Source organism: Eleutherodactylus coqui, chromosome 8 (assembly GCF_035609145.1).
Source record: "Eleutherodactylus coqui strain aEleCoq1 chromosome 8, aEleCoq1.hap1, whole genome shotgun sequence".
NCBI classification, from domain to species: domain Eukaryota; kingdom Metazoa; phylum Chordata; class Amphibia; order Anura; family Eleutherodactylidae; genus Eleutherodactylus; species Eleutherodactylus coqui.
In genome coordinates, this window is record NC_089844.1 from 60975437 (window position 1) to 60992727 (window position 17291).

The 17291-nt window shown below is 43.8% G+C and overlaps 1 protein-coding gene across 2 annotated transcripts in view; it reads right to left on the bottom strand.

Annotated features, from left to right (window-relative positions):
* Positions 1-17291, bottom strand: part of BMPR2 (bone morphogenetic protein receptor type 2) — a 172073-nt gene that overhangs the window by 71140 nt on the left and 83642 nt on the right. Inside the window, exon 1 of one of the 2 annotated variants that reach the window (XM_066575703.1) lies at positions 4168-4186. The exons of the other annotated variant lie outside the window; for it this stretch is intronic. The gene's annotated coding sequence lies outside the window, so the exon portion shown is untranslated. Of the gene's footprint in view, positions 1-4167; positions 4187-17291 lie in introns of those variants that run through there. 2 annotated transcript variants of the gene reach the window in all.

Consider the following 17291-nt stretch of genomic DNA (forward strand, 5'->3'; position numbering starts at 1 on the left):
AATACTCGAGTATATACAGTATATATGCACACAACCACTAAAACAGGGAACATCACCCCGATACAAACGACCTCCCCATCTCGAACTCAGGCGACCTAGTCTGTCCCTAACTGGAGAGTAGGGAAGAATATAGAGCAGATGGATTAGCTATATATGTATGTATAGCTGTGTACAGGTGAATAAACCCCACAGTAAAAGTATTACTACTGGTACTTATCTGCAGACAACCGGCTGCCACACCAGACACCTCAGGTAAGAAAATAACCAGCACCCATGTAGGTGAGAACTATTATTTCTGGGAATACCCCTTTAAGTAATAAGTTTGATCGGTGGAGGTTTCACTACTCAGACCCCTACCCAAGAACGGGGGTTTCATGCCCCCCCTTCTCCTCACTGCAGACCCAGTACACCCGCTGCAGTGAAAAAAAATTCAGAAAGGAGTGGCGTCTGAGCAAGCACGGCGCTGCTCCACTAATTTCAATGGACAGATATAGCCAAGTACAAGCACTTGGCTATATTCGGCAATCCCATTGAAGACGAATGGATTGGCACTACACTTTCTCGAACGAGGCTCCATTCAATCTCCACACTACCATGGGTGGGTGTTAAAGACCACAGTGAGGAAGAAAGGGGGACACAAGCCCTCATCCTCATGATCAGTGTGGGTCTCAACGATGAGACCCCCACTGATTAGCCTTTTATTGCCTATCCTGTGGATAGGCAATAAAGGATAATTTTTGGATAACCCCTTTAAGCTGTACTGCATCATTTATTAAGAAAAAAATGGTATGTCATGGGTTAAAAAAGCAGCACTGGGGGAAAAAAACAATGTTTTCCTTGTTCTGGATGATTTCCAGTGTAGTCTGTCTGTTTCCACAGACTGTGGCTTTTCAAATAAATTCCTGAGCTTTGTGTTTAAAAGAAAAACCTCTTTCATCTGTCATCGTTCCTATCAGAGAAGAGACTTCATGCAGAGGAGAACTAGAAATGTGCTGCAGCAGACCGTGGAGAGATGGATCGGGTTTGCTGCAACGTGCAGAAACTGGAGTTTTAAAAAGCAAATATCTGCTAAAATAAAGGAAACCATTCGTGTCGGGGAATTAAGACTTCTTTTCTGCTAGTAAACAGGAGGCATGGCGGGTATTTCCTCATTGCCTGCTTTCCTTGGTTGCATAAGGCCTGAGGCTACATTTGCAGCTTGTGGCCACATTTTTGGGTACTTTTTTAATTGCTTCTTAATATACTTCAGTTTCCAAATATGATCTCCATAAGGCCGAATGCCCACGGATGGATTATCGCTGTGGAAATCGCGGTCAGACACCAGTTGCGATTTCCGCAGCAATGTCCGACCATAGATATACTGTGTAAAACGATTCTCCCCGCCCACAAGCGGAAATCAGCTGCGATTTTCCACTCGCGGGGGGAGAATCGCAGCATGTTTTAATTTCTGCGGAAAAACGCACGGACGGCTTCCTTTGCAGTCAATGGATGCTGTCCATCCCGCGATACTCCGCGCTGTGGGCACAGCAGAAGTATCGCGGGAATATGCGTCTTAACCTAGCGTCAGCACGTCATGCGCTGAACTGCCCATGCATGCCGGCTCGCCGGCTGACACTCTCGTGGCGGATCCGGACAGGTAAGTGTAGGGTGTCTAGGGGGCGCCGGGTCTGATTCCGCTGTGAGATTTTGCAGGCGGAATCTGACCTGGCTGTGGCCATGAGGCATAAGTGACCTTTCACATGGATGCAAGTTGTTCCACAGGACACTGCAGAATTTGCTATCACAGAAATCCACACCAAAATCTGCATATATACCCTGTTTCCCAAAAAATAAGACCTGCCCCGAAAATCAGGCCTAGCCAAATTTTTGAGGAGGCTTGAAATATAAGCCCTACCCCAAAAATACCCTTTATATGTGAAGGGTATTTTAGTTTTGGACCAGATCTGCCTCAGTAAAACAGTCGAACCCAAAAATAACCCCTAGTTACACTACATAAAAAAAGAATACATTACAAAGTCACACGATTTTCTTAATGCTACAAATCGCATGCATGTGAAGCCCATGCTTTTCTATGGGTTCCTTCACATTTGCGATGTTTTGTAGCATCCGAAATTGGTAGTCAAAAACTTCGAGCATTTTGCGATATGCCCACGACTTCCTCTCTGTTGCTTCGCATGAAAATGTGATCTGCACGGGCATCTGCACGGTGGATACCGCAGCAAATACCATTCATTGCATGCTTCTTCTTGCACCTTCCCGGAAACCAATTGCGGTTTTCACAAGCGGAAAAATAAAAATCGTAGTATGCTCCATTTTTGTGTGGTGTCCGCACAGATGGCTTCTTTCGGAAGTTGCCTGACCCGCAGTCCTTCCACTATTGACATTGTGGAATGTCGTGAATACCAGCGTCATCGCCTAACGATGGCATGGAAAAAGTTAACATTTGAAAAAAAATTTTTAAAAAACCTACTGCACATGCCTGATGGCGGCTCACTGCCGCCATCCGCAGTACAGAGAAAAAAAGAGAAATGACAGATATGCGCGGACGCTGGCTGGGCACAGGGTTTGATTCTGCTGCGGAATCTGACCTATTCGTGTGCAGGTGGCCCAAGTAAAAAGGTTTAAGTATGTAAGCATTATTGCCATTATCGCTCACTTCATGTGCGTCACTTTGTGTTGATTAAGAAATTTTGTAAAATTGTGTTACTCCATCTGCTGCATCGTATTCTGAATCCAGGATGTCAGGTTTTAAAATTGTGCCTATGCAGAAAACTTAAATCTCCGTATCTGACAAACAAAACTCCAACAGATATAATGATGCTAAGAAATTATCAAATACTTTTGGGCCTAAAAGCGACATGACGATAAAAGAAGAAAATTCCAGAACTTTAAGGGTATGTACAGACTTGATGAAAATATTCCAGCAGGGATTCTGCCACGAATCAACTGCAAAATCTGCTGATAAAATCTATTTTAATTTAGCAAAATAACAAGTGCGCTACAAATTAGAAAATTTGCAACATGCCCTGAGATCTGCTCAGATTTTTCAGCTACAGTTTTGAAAACCCCATTCCCATCTATTGTACTGTAACTTGTCAATACACAATCCACACCAAAGATCTGCAACAAATCTGCCATGTCAGAGGGTGGTCTAGTTTCCCATGCATTCCCCAAGGCGGTTTGCCTCCACTTCATGTCTAACTCCATTCCTGTTCTGTAGCCGAAACAAGGTAGAAAGGGAGCACGTTGTTTGATAAAGGTACAGGGCCCTGAGCCAAGTCCAAAGTCTGAATCAGGGCCTCCCAGACATGAAGAATAACAAGAGCTGCACATATGTTGACTAATGGAGTCTGGAGACTTTTGGTTTCTAGCTCGAGTGTTGCTGTATGAGGTCACCTGAAAACCATTCTAATGTAGAAAACCTCATGTATCTGTGAAACATATTTCCATGTTTTCGCAATAGAATCCCCGGTCCATTGTAATATATCTACATAGTCACATCAATCTTGTCCACCATCACAATGCCACCGCTTAAAGTGCATCTCTGCCTATATGATGCACCTTTACATCTCTACTTTGGATTTACATTTGGATTCTGCCACTACCACTGCACCTCTACATCCGTTCTCTATATTCATGCCTCTGGGTCCTCTGTGCCTGCCTACTTGGATTAGTAAATGAAGGAAACGATGCTCCTAAACGCAGATAAAACATGACAGCCCACATGCATATTCCTTTTTGAGTCTTCCCTTAGTCATTTGGTCAGACATGTATTTTTTTAATTGAAAGATGCGTGCTCTAAGTGACATTTCTCAATAGAATTTGAGAACAATGGAGATACACTGAGGGAGCATTCACAAAGCATTTCCGTACACGCTATGGAATTCCGTCTGGGGGTTCTGTAAAAAACGGCACCGTCTCAGAACCTACCAACAGAACCAAACGGATTAATTCACCTTCATTAGTAAAATGGACACCACAATGGCAATACTATTATACCCTATTATGTCCTACTGCCGTGTTTCCCTGAAAATAAGACATACCCTGATAATAAGCCCTACCCTGACTTTTTTTCTTTTTTTGGGGGGGGGGGAGGGGGGTCCTTGAAATATAAGCCCTCCACCGAAAAAAAAGTCTTGGTATACTACATGAAAAAAGAATACTCACCTTACAGGCGCCGTGTCCCTCTCGTTGCTCTACAGACGAACCAGCATTCTTCCTTGTCATCCTCAGCGCTGAAAGAGCATTCTCTTCCTTACTGGTAACGTGGGTTGAATACCCCACCTCCAGCAAGAGAATGCTGTGATTGGCTCAGGACTGCAACTTCAATGATGTCATTCACTGAATGGCTGTGATTGGCTCATCAAGCGCCGGCTGTGATTGGCTCAGGCTGTGGTCCGGAGCCAATGACAGCATTCTCTTGCTGGAGGCGAGGTATTCAACCCACGTTACCTGGAAGAGAATGCTCTTTCAGCGCTGAGGACGTGACGGAAGATTGCTGCAGCACTTGGAGAGCGGCGAGAGAGAAAGAGGGATGGCGCCTACTAGGTAAGCATTAAGAAAACCCCTCCCCCCCAAATTAAGACACTGTGCTTCTTTTGGGGCAAAAATTAATATAAGACAGTATCTTATTTTCCAGGGAAACACAGTAGCTATGCTATGGGTGACAAGCGGGGTAACTGCCCTGAAAAGGACAACGCCGCAACAGAACATATCCCTTAATCGCCCTACTACATCCTAGTTAAGGGAATAATATAAACACAGGGAGGACCCACAAACGATAAATTTCAAAAAGGATCTGGTCAGCAAAATACAATCTAAGCAAATAGATTCAGCACCCATGGAAATAAAAAAAAAATCAAGAGATGGTATAACTCATTCAAAAAGGTAAAGTTATTGTATCAACAATATTTTAAAAAATGACGACACTTATGTAAATTGTCAAAGACAGTACCAATCATTCTACATGTTTCATCCTTTAAGTTATAAGGACTCATCAGGGACCCAACAAACCAGGTGTCACCGTCATGTGTATACTAATAGATTGCATCCACATGTCTGAACAGTACTTAACCAAATCCACAGCATTATATGCTCACCACAGATAAGATATAGAACATCCTTACTTCATATATAAAAGAATCATCAACCACAGATTATATACCATACAGCAAAGTCCAAAATGCCCTATAATTCAATAAAGAAATAATAGTTAAAAAAATATTCATTTAGGATAATGCATGTAGATGGAGCACATATCCCTTAGGCTGCATTCACATGAGCATATATCGGCTCGGTTTTCACGCCGAGCCGATATACATCGTCCTCATCTGCAGGGGGGTGAGGATGGAAGAGCCAGGAGCAGGAACTGAGCTCCTGCCCCCTCTCTGCCTCCTCTCCGCCCCTCTGCACTATTTGCAATGGGGGAGAGGCGGGACGGGGGTGGGGCTAAGTTCCGAGAATCTAGCCCAGCCCCCGCCCCGCCTCTCCCCATTTCAAATAGTGCAGAGGGGCGGAGAGGAGGCAGAGAGAGAGCGGGAGCTCAGTTCCTGCTCCTGGCTCTTCCAGCCTCCCCCTCCCTGCAGATGAGGACGACGTATTTCGGCTCGGCGTGAAAACCGAGCCGATATACGTTCATGTGAATGCACCCTTAAACTGGAGGAGGATGCTCCAAATGTGTTTCCATTTTTTCCTTAACTAGGGTGTAATAGATAGTTCAAGGGTTCCCATACATTGCCGTCCTTTTCAGGGCGGTTACCCCGCTTCTCATCTATTGTATAGTTAGTAAGACATAATAGGGTGTAGAAGTATTTCCATTGTTTTTACTTGGTGAAATAAAAGTTATGTTTTATTGATTTTGACACATCACATTTTTTCTGCGACTCCTTTATTTCGTGCTGACTGTGCAGCGCTTATATAGTCATATCAAGGGACTGATATTCCTTGATGTCCTGTGAAATATTTATACTGTATAGCAGAAAGTAACAGGATCCTTGTCAAATGAACACCCAAATGGTGTCCGTTTTACTAATGACAGTGAATGGTTCCATTCGGGGTTTCCGTCACACTGCTGTTTTCGGGCAGCTATGATGAAACCCCTCAGATAAAAACCAACAGTGTGTACAAAAACGCTGGGGGAACGCTCCCTTAATAATAACCGCACTATTCAGAAGAGTCAGTGTTCAGAAAAATCTGGACTGGATTAAAGTTTGCGGGAGTATTTAGCATAACCACACATGCATAATTACATATTTAGATCAGTCTCATCATATAGCGAAAAGGTTAAAAGGAAACAGGTTTGATGTAGCTATACAGACTACATTCATTATAACACAAAAATAACAAGCGAGTCCTATTTATAGATCTGTAAATCCTTTCAATGGTTTTCTGTGCTGCCCACTGATTGCAGTGTTGCTTCAAAAACATTGGCTAAAATCACACTAAAAATAGTGTCGCCGTTCCACATTTTTCAGTATCTTTAGAATGCATAAGAACACATCTAAAAAATGCAATTAGTTTAAATGAAAAAAAAAACCCGTAAATTGTAACGCAACATTTCAAGAACTACAGATAACAAAGTCATTTGTGACTGGTGGTTTATTCCAACTTTTTGGCAGCGTTTTTTGGCGCGAAATTGCTGTAAAAACTACCATGACCACAACGAGAATAAACTCTGGTAGTTTAGCTTAGGAAAAATGTGTGTGGGATATACAAGGGCTGAGATGTACTGGACCTGCACAAGGAGGAAATCCACTCTTAAAGGAGTTCTCTGGGACTATTATCCTCGGGATAGGTCATTAACACTTTGCAATCCAATTTTGGATTCAGGGTTTCCTAGGGGGGCTTTCTCTTTCTACCATTATACAACGACGTCATCTGCTGGCTAGAGCCAGTACTGCAGTATGGGACATGCTGGAGAGGCCCCCGACAACAGAGCGGCCAGTAATATACAGTAAGAATACCCTGCCGGACGCCTTTTGACATCGGAGCTGTACAGCCTTTAATCAGAAGGCCTTCAGACGTCAGATAGTGGATTGGAAAGGGTTAATAGTTGATCGCCAGAGGTCTGCCGCTCAAGAACCCTTCAAATCAGCTGATCCAGATGTCAGTGTTGACAGTGCTGGAAGCAAAAGTTTAGTACTACAGGAATAGCCCCCACTGAATTCAGTACCAACCCTGGGTCGTTGCAATTGTGACAGCACTATATGCGTTCAGCATGGTCTACACAGGGGCGTAACTATAGAGGGTGTAGGGGTTGCGGTTGCACCCGGGCCCAGGAGCCTTAGGGGGCCCATAAGGCCTTTCTTCTCCATATAGGGAGCCCAGTACTATGAATAAAGCATTATAGTTGGGGGCCCTGTTACAGGCTTTGCATTGGGGCCCAGAAGCTTCAAGTTATGTCTCTGTGCAGCATTGTTTAGGTATGGGTACGGGTACAGATAGAGGGGGGTCCCAGCTCACCTTTTGCATCAGGGCCCCTGAGCCTTTACTTACGCCCCTGTGTCTACACTTTGTGTCAGCCTGGGCAACAGCTGACTGGTGGAGATTTAGAGCGGCGTTCTCCCTGCACACGCATCGGCGTACTTTACTGCACTTTTTCCATGCGCAAGGTCAAAAAATACGCACAGATTGAAATAGCTAATTAATGAACTCCAGATGTGTTCTTTTTCCTGCGCAATTAGGAAATATTTCACGCATCTCCTAGCGTATTTTGGGCATTTGTGCATCCGTATTGACTTATGGTGCACAAATCGTAAAATAGAGAACGCTGCGTAATTGTTTTTTTTTTTTTGCGTGACCGAAATGTGCAGGAAAAACACATGCGTGCGAATTACGCTGGTGTGCAGCCACCCTACATTTTAGAAATTGCTCTGCAATAGTCAATACTGACCTTGTTATTCTTGCTATAATAACCTTAATGTAACAGTCACGCCGAAGTCAGTTTCCTCGCCGACTACGGTTTATTATTACGGTTCTCTGGGTTACTATGTAACCGCTTTCAAATTGTTTGCATATTTTTGTTTTCAAAACTTGGCAATTACAATTATTGAAAAAGAAACAATGAAAACTTTTGAACTGGAATATAAACTTGTTTAAAACTCCTTCCCTGACATCATAAAGAAAAGTGTCTGAGGGATCACCCTGGGTTTAAATACGGTTCTAACAATCTAACTTAATTGCTTTTCCACGCGGAGATCCAAGCATTACGAAGATCCTTCGCCCAAGGGTTAATCCATTTTCCTTCTCTCCTCTGACGTGCAGCAGATAGAGCCACTGAGGAAGCAGACAGCCTGCCTCCAGGCTGGGCCATATCCAGGCTCCAGCGTTCATAAACATCTCCGGCTCCAATAAGCTACACCCCCACACACTACTATTCCCCATCATCACACCCCTCCTTCTGCGTTCAGGAAACACATTGCCTTGTCGCATTCCTCCGCAGCGAACCTCCAATAAGTTGGTCCCAAAACCCAAACATTAACGGCACAGATCTAAAAGTGCGTGCAAACGCAAGGTAGAAAATCCGCTTAATGCAAACCGGTTTTACTGTAGCAGCTTTACCTTCCCTTCAGTGTTGTATTATCTGCATTTGGAAACACTTGTGAAAACATCACACATTCGGCATTTATTTACAAACGTTTTGTTCCATTTTTTATTTTGACACATTTAAAAAAAAAAACTTTTTTCTGATGTTTTTTAAGTTATAAAGAGAAGTATTTGAGAAAAACTCCATATCCAGAGCATGCTTCATTAGAGAAACAAACCCCAAAATGCCACAAACCAAAACAAGTAAGAATTAGAGATGAGCGAGCACCCAAATGCTCGGGTCCGCGTTATTAGAGTCGAGCTTTTCGTAAAATTCGAGAGCTCTACTCGAGTAATGAACCCCATTGGCTACAATGGGAGACTCAAGCATTTTTGTATGTGGGACGCCGGGTGCTGAGCTTTTTTTTTTGGTTTGTGTGTGTTCTCTCTCGTTTTCTCTCTCTCTCTCGTTCTCTCTCTCTCTCCAGCCAGCCAAAAAATTTGTCGTTGACACGCGCGCTGCGTTGCGGCCAGGAGGGGCCAAAACAGGCACGTCACAGCGGGGAGGAGCCAAAAACTGGGGCGAGGCCGAACACGGCGTGATGCTCGTTCGAGTATCGAGCACCATCGAGTGCGCTAATACTGGAACGAGCATCAAGCTCCACAGAGTTAGTTCGCTCAACTCTAGTAAGAATACATCACACGAGCGTGAATCTCATGACGGTTTTGTGCATTGCGCACATGGGCGATGTTTTCCTTCACAGTGATGCTGCAGGGAAGAAAATTGCTGCACTATTTTTCCGTGTCCCTCGGAACGCATCGCCCATTGCTTTCAATGCGAAAATAAAAGACATCGCATGCCGTGTTGGATGAGAAACATTTTCCGATCCTCCCATGCCCGTAAAACTAGTGCTGGAGGTTTGGAATTCCACAGATGTGATGCAAGGAGTTTTTGCATAAAAGACGCCTTGCATCTGCGGGTAAAACGCAGAGTGAGAAGTGCGATATCCGGCTGGGTTTCTTGGCCTGAGATCGCGCTCGCCTGTGTGAGTATAGCCTTATAGGTAGACGTTTTAATATTGTACTGTGGACGTTAAAGGAACATAGATAAGAACAGGATAGATAATGCAGCCAAACTCTGTGATGACAGTCTTTAGAGTCAGAATCCTTACAGATAACCACTGTCAGTCCAATCCAGTCTTGAATTTAGACTCCTTGCACCTGAGGATTATTAGGTATTAATTTCAATGTATTGGTTTCTGTTGCTGTTACCATTTACAATCAACTAAACAAACTTTTAAAGGAGTTTTCCGACACTTACCAAAAATGGCTGAGGGTAGGTGATGGCATACAAAGTTACAAAAACATAAGTCACCCTCTCACAGTTCCTCAGGTCTAGTGCCACCTACTTGAGGCCAGCGAGTGGCTGCAGTGGACCTTCCATAGATTTCTATGGGAACTTTGCTGTGCTAATACGCAGAAAGATAGAGCAGGTCCGATTCTTTTGCACAAAATGCATGCGAAAAAAATCGTTCCTGTGAAAGAACTCATCCACATCAATGGGTTCTATTCTCTACGCATTGTGATATATATTTTACATGTGCAAAAACCTGCTCAAATACGCTTGTTTTAAGCCGCCCTAAGTATTGGACAACCCCTTTAAATATCCACAGACAATTACTATGTGTATGGGCTCATCTCCACGGGCGTTACATGCAGTGAATGGAGTCGATGAAAGTAAATGGACTTTCATGGATTCCTTTAAATGAGCGTGTACACATAGATACGTGTGAGAAGTAGATTGCAGCATGCTTATTTCTCGGCGCACCACGCAGCGTGAGCCCTATTCCTTTTTATGGGCAGCGTATGCTACACTGTCTATACACAATATATGGGCGGCAATTTATATGCAACCCCGCAACCGGTAAAACGCTGCAGAACTATCTATACGTTCGTGAGCCCTAAGGTAGGCTAATGCATATTTCTGTTAGACTTGTAAGGGACCTTTCACACAAGCCAAATTGTTTCACCAAACACAACAGAATTTGTCGTCCCATGGAAAAACCCACACCAAATTCTATATGTCTAATGTGCAGATTTAGGGCGCCCACCCACTGGCGATTTTTTTTTCTTTGCGTTTTGCGTTTTTCCTGCAGAGCCATTAGAATTGAATGTACTCCTGTCCACTGGCGTTTTGCGTTGCGTTGCGTTTTTTAACATAGGAACTGTCAGTTGCATATGTGTCCTTATTTTTCTCCTAATGCACCCATGAAAGTCAATGGAAATTAATGGAAAAGCCGCGAAAACGCCGCGAAAACGCGGCAAAAAACGCGATGTTTTTCACGCACGAAAATCGCAAACGCCAGTGGGTGGGCGCCCTTAGATGCAATATTGAAAGTGGCTTAATGCTGTCAGCAATTACGCATTAACCCTTTGCAATCCAATTTTGGATTCAGGGTTTCCTAGGGGGCTTTCTCTTTCTGCCATTATACAATGGCGCCATCTGCTGACTAGAGCCTGTACTGCAGTATGTGACATGCTAGAGAGGCCCCCGACAACAGAGCAGACAGTAATATACAGTAAGAATACCCTGCTGGATGTCTTCAGTCATCGGAGCTGTACAGCCTTCAATCAGGATGTCTGAAGATGTCAGACAGTGGATTGGAAAGGGTTAAAATCCACATTTAGACGTGTGGATTTTGGGGCAGATTTTTTACGCCAAATTCCGCTGTGTTATGTGTAATAATGTGCGTCTATGTGAAAGATCCCGCTGGGGATTTTTTGGCCCATGAATATCCCCTACAATTAGGTCACCCTTTCCTTTTCTCGGACATGTCTCAGTGACACCATAGATAGCTGTCGGATAAGCACTCACTTGCCTGACCACTATTCCCCTCGACCTCCCCATACATCAACTTTGGCCCTTTCGAGCGTGTAGGTGTTGTCAATAAGAAGAGGGGAATAAATCGCTGCCAGAAACCTCCCTCAGTGACTTATCTCCCTTGAGAATAAAAGGATCAGGCATATTGAAATTCGACATGTCTGATCCTACTTTCTCTGCCATTGGGGGAGAATCGGGATACCCCCATGCACATTAGTTGGTCTGGGTGAAATCTGTGGGTTTCATCTGGTGTGTATGGAACATAAATGTCATCATATAACTATATGCCAAGATGAGCTATATAGCTTTCTCAGCCACAAGGACTCATTCATGAACAGTTCTATGCAGAAAGGTATAATTGTGGTAGTATTTACAGAATGTGGCTGATTTCTTGTGACTTGAGATACTATGGATACAATTAGGTAAAATATGTTACATTGTTTCATTCTGTTCAGTACTTTCACACTAAGAAAAGATAATTTGGTCAAAATGGTCGGTGTAATAAAGTTTCTAGTCATGTACTTTGCAGGCTGCATAAGTCGTGTTTTGTAGGAGAACCCATTGAATTTGCTATATAAAAGGCTGTTTTGGAAAAGAAGAAAAAAAACCAGGCCATCCCAGAAAGTCACACTGTTTTGCATGCTTAAACCTTGTTTAATGCCTTCTGAAGCTTTTACTTGTTGCTTAGATATTCTGCTCACCCATTCCAAAAATGACTGGGATCATTAGCATGGGGTTCATAGTAATGTGATCTTTGTCCCGGACCCCCTAATATTTCTGCAGTCCAGGCATATTTAAACTAGATTTTGAATACACTAATTAGGAATGCATTTAATGACTGTGTTTTGCATTTCATTGTGTGTTCAAGAACTTGGCCTTACTGGTTCAAGGAGCATTGAAACTGCATAGTTAACCACACTTCTAAAGGCAGGGCAAAGACATTCGTGCACACAGCCATGAATATGTGCCCCATTCACTGCAGTGTTATTTGAAGGAATGTTGATCAGCCCAAGACGGGGGACACACTCTGTCTATGCAGACATATGGCAAAGCAAAGTGAAGCAAATGACTTTCCAAAATTCCCCTTATCACTTTAAGGGCTCACACCCACTGGTGTTTTTTTCCCCCTTGCGCTGTGATATCGTCAGTGTTTTCAATGCAGCCAGCGGCATTCATCAATGAATAGCTAAGTGCTGGCTGTAATTGACTCAGCGCTCAGCCAATCAGCACAGCCCTTTCAGGAGGTGGGGATTTTTAAATCCCCGCCTGCTGAAAGTGCTAGACAGCGGTGCAGGGGAGCCAGCCGGAAGACGCGCCTGAGCGGCGGAGAGGTGAGTAAATTTTTTTTTTAACCAGCTAGGGATGATTTTCAGGGAAAGGCTTAAATTTCAAGCCCTTCCTCAAAAATCATGCTGCGGGGGTTGCCACAAAACCACTGCTTTCAATGGGGCCGGCAGCAGCGCCGACCCCATTGAAAGCAATGGGATAGCGTGGTGGACTTCTGCCACAGAAGTCCGCGATTTTCTCCCTATGTTTTCAATGGGGCTAGCGCTGCTGCCGCTGGCCCCATTGAAAACACTGGCAATATCACAGAGTTTTTCTTGCGCTGCGAGGCAACTGTTTTCACTGGCTCTTGCAGCGCAAGAGAAAAAAAAACGCCAGTGGGCGTGAGCCCTAAAACTTCATTAAAATCTACAGAACGAACACTGCCTTTACTAACCTCCATATACTCCTAAAAGGATCTCAAAATACACTATCCTGCTGAGAGATAATTGGACACCTGAGCAAGAATCAGAAGTAGCATTTATTTACATATGTTAATACTAAGTGGGGCTCCTTTAACCCCAATGGCATCAGATATTCTCTGGCGCATACCTTCTACTAATATCCGATACACTACAAAATGTTATTTCCCTTCATTCATCCTGCAAATGTCTCGTGAGAGTTCTCTGAAAGAAGATTCATCAGCCCATCAACAGTAGTGCAAAGAGCATAGCCATTGGACAGCTGAGCAATGGAAGAACTTTCTATGGAGTGATGAATCACGCTACAACATCTTGAAATCAGATGGATGTACTTGGTATGGACGATACCTGTGGAACGCTTCTTGCCAGAGTGTGTTGTGCCAACAGTTAAGTATGGTGGAGGTTCCATTATGGTCTTGGTCGATTTGTTGTAGCTGTCAGAACAATGAACATGGAGGTGTACTATGACATTCTAGACAATAATGTGCTGCTGACAATGTGGCAATACTCTGGGAATGGTTGGCCATACTTCCAACAAGGTCACACTCCTCGTCACAAACCCAATGTTGTCCAATTTTATGTTGGTTTGAGGATATGGATGTTCCATGATTGGACCGGCCTGCACAGAGTTTCCATAGTTAGCCTACGATAGCAAGCGGATCATCGCCCGTGGACAGGCAGCCTTAATGGTAAGTCCTACGAAAAGTGCCCATAAATCAGGCTGTATCCGCACGGGTGACAGCGATATCGCTGCTATGTACACGCAATTTTGTAGCGTCAGTGATGCTTTTTTCTTGGGAAAAATGTAGCATTTAGTAGCTGCTGTCCACGATTTTCTCACGCGATAAAATTGTGCGATTTTGTAGCGAGAAAGTTAATAGGACTTTCTAATGTTAAAATCGCATTGCATGCAAATCACAAGTTCGTGCGATGCAACAAAAGCAGCAGCCTCCATAGGGGAACATGGGCTACAAAAAATAACAAATCGCGGCTGTTTAGATTTTGCCGCAATTTTGTAGTCTTGCAACGTAGTAGACTACAAAACATCGCTTATGTGGATGAACCCATAGGAAAGAATGGGCTCTACATACATGCGATTTGTAGCACTGTCGCGATGCGACAAAATTGCCCGTGCGCATACAGCCTAAAGGCAGCAAACAATCATTGAGGTGTGATATAGCTCCAGAAAGTTACCACTAACAACATGCAGACAGGTGTGCCACTGCTTTTGGAAGAAAGCAGCCATGTATTACTAATCCGGGATAGCTCCTTTATTAGCTATGGAGGAAATATATTATTCATGGCTCGCCAGCCATGTCAGGTCACGACTGGGGTGACATCACGGTGCCAGCCCTGGACATGCAATCCACATGTCAGCGCATGCTCAATGTAATTTCGGTGCTAGACCCTGATATGAGCTCTTCTCTGTGGATGGATTGGTCGCCTAAGAGGTGTGTGTTCCGGCCGTCCAATGAGCACCTGTCTGTATATATGTATTCTGGCTACTCCTCATTAAGGGTGCCATACTTCTAGTCTGAAGGTGTTTCTGGTCAAGTTGGTGGCTCCTATCCTACTCCATTGTCAGATAATTCTGTTTGGTGTAACGGATATTCAGCAGTGTTGCAACATCTCTTGACTATATTACTTTTGTTTTTTATCTGGTTCATTGCATACTTGTTTCTATCTAGACTGTATCCTGTTGCTCTCTGTGGTAGAAATTATCCCTGTTTACCAACTAGGGACAATCAGGCTCCTGATGTGGGGTCGCCCTCATCAGGGCGAGTGGTCCACTTTTAGGTAGGGTCTCATTGTGTTTGACAGTTAGGGTCAAATTACCCATTCCGCTACTTTTGGTTTAGTTATCTATAGTTTGTGTTCTCTGCATTAGTTTATTGTGTGTTTATTTGTCCTTCTAGGACAACTAATTGCATCCGATCCAGATGAGGTGTTTCGCAACCAGCTTGGTTGTAACACTATTTCTCCAGATTTCTCTATATCTATCGTGTTGCGTCCAAGCTGGATACGAAACACCTCATCTGGATCGGATGTACTTAGTTGACCTAAAAGGAAATATAGACACACAAAATCTCTATATATCTGGCTTGGCCTGTAATAAAATTCATCATGCCTAATCCTTCTTTCTTCCGAAATCATCCATTGCGGGACAGTTGAGACACTCACATATACATTCGATAGTTGATCGGTCCCATCGAAAATTGGCAGGTTTGGCCTATGTGTATGGGCACCATAAAGCCTTCCAACACAATGCCAAGCTTTCAGTATGTCCACATGTAAATCAAGTATCTTTTCTCTTCCAAATCTCAATAAGTATCTCCCAAAAGCCATATGGATACCCGATAATTACCTACTTGCTTTCCTGTCTGCTCTTCTTCATAGTGAGAACAGCACAGGATGATGGGAATGTAACCATATTTATGGTGGATTGCGACGCATCATAAAGCATGTGTTTTTAATTATCTAGGCATGGACCCAAATGGGAACATGAGGGAATGATTTATACAGACAGTCTAGAGACTGCACAAATTAGCTCTCCATAGGGAGGGCACATAAAAAGACAATCAGTGGTACCAGAGTAAAAATTAACCAAACATGAAAAGGACAAAAACATCTCTCTTGCAACATCAAACTTAGAACAAAAATCCACTAGGGATTACTTTACGATAGCGTGATACGAAATCGTACGAACTGGGAAAAAAATGTATTTGAATTGAAGACTAAAAGTGGAACAACATTTGTACTGTGAAAATATGTTCCCGGAGTTGCGATCTTGGAGCCCGCCGCTGCAGGAGTTTATGGTATTCGATTACACAAACATGTCTATGGACAGCAGCCTCTATGGACCCTCTGTATACACAGATTAAGGCATTTTACTAAACCCAAAGCACCACCTTCACACACATCAGATGAAATATATTTAGTTTACTTGCTACATAAATGAAGTGGTTGACTGTGACGGGTTTTGCGCTTAGTTAAAAATATTGTAATCTTGTACTCCCCTTTTACACAAGGATGATGAACGGACCGAGGTGAAACCACCGCTAATGGAATGTTAAACTAGGAGATTTACTGATGGCCTAGGCTATGAAGTGGAAAAATACAGTTGCCTAAAAAACCCAATTCCAGTTGAGGTCTACAAAATTATATTTAGACCACTATACCACGGATGATGTTAACCTGCAATTTTTTTCTTCACTTGTGTTGCCACGCTACATTTTAGTTGTGGTCCATTGGAGGGAGCTGTGACCGGTAACCTCAGAGTAGCTGTATGGCAGTCTAAACTATAAAGGAAGTCTAAAGGACCATTTAGACAAAACGATTATCGCTCAAAAGCAGTCTTTTGAGCTCTAATCGTTGTGTGTAACTGCACTGACATTGTGCAGTTTTCGTTATCCAATCACTCATCGTGGAGCCTTATCAGGGATTCACAGCGGGATACAGCTGATACTATTGTTTCAGCTGTATCTCGCTCCCTGATGACAGGCAGGGTATGAAGAACAGAACGGTCCAGCTCTGTTCTTCATACCCGCCATGGAGTGCTCAGCCGAGCACTCCGTGCAGAAAACATCTGCTTGTCTTCTGCATCCTCTGCATGAAGCGCCCGGCTGTTATACAGCCGAGAGCTCCGCGCAGAAAACTGCTAGATGCAGAAGGCAAGCGGGGACAACCCGCTTGTCTTCTGCATCCTCCGCTCCGAGCGCTCGGCTGTATAACAGCCGGGCGTTCGGAGCGGAGAACAGCTGGATGCAGAAGACAAGCGGGGACACCCTGTTTATCTTCTGCATCCTCCGCTGGCAGTGCAGGGTGATCGCTCATCTTGAGCAATCATCTTGCACTGTGAATGACACAACGATGATCGCTCAAAAGTCACTTGAGCGACATCTTTCGAGTGATAATCGTTGTGTCTGAATGGGCCTTAAGGGTGCTTTTACACAGGACGATCTGTTGAATAACAAACATCCAACAGGTCGTCCCAACAATCATTTCTGTGCTTTTATGCAGGAACGGGGATCTCTGACTGAATGGAGGTTCTGGCTTGGCCATCTCCATTCACAGTAAGCAGGTAGTCATTCATAAGTGAACGACTGCCTGTTTACACAGAACGATACAATCTATGCATAAAA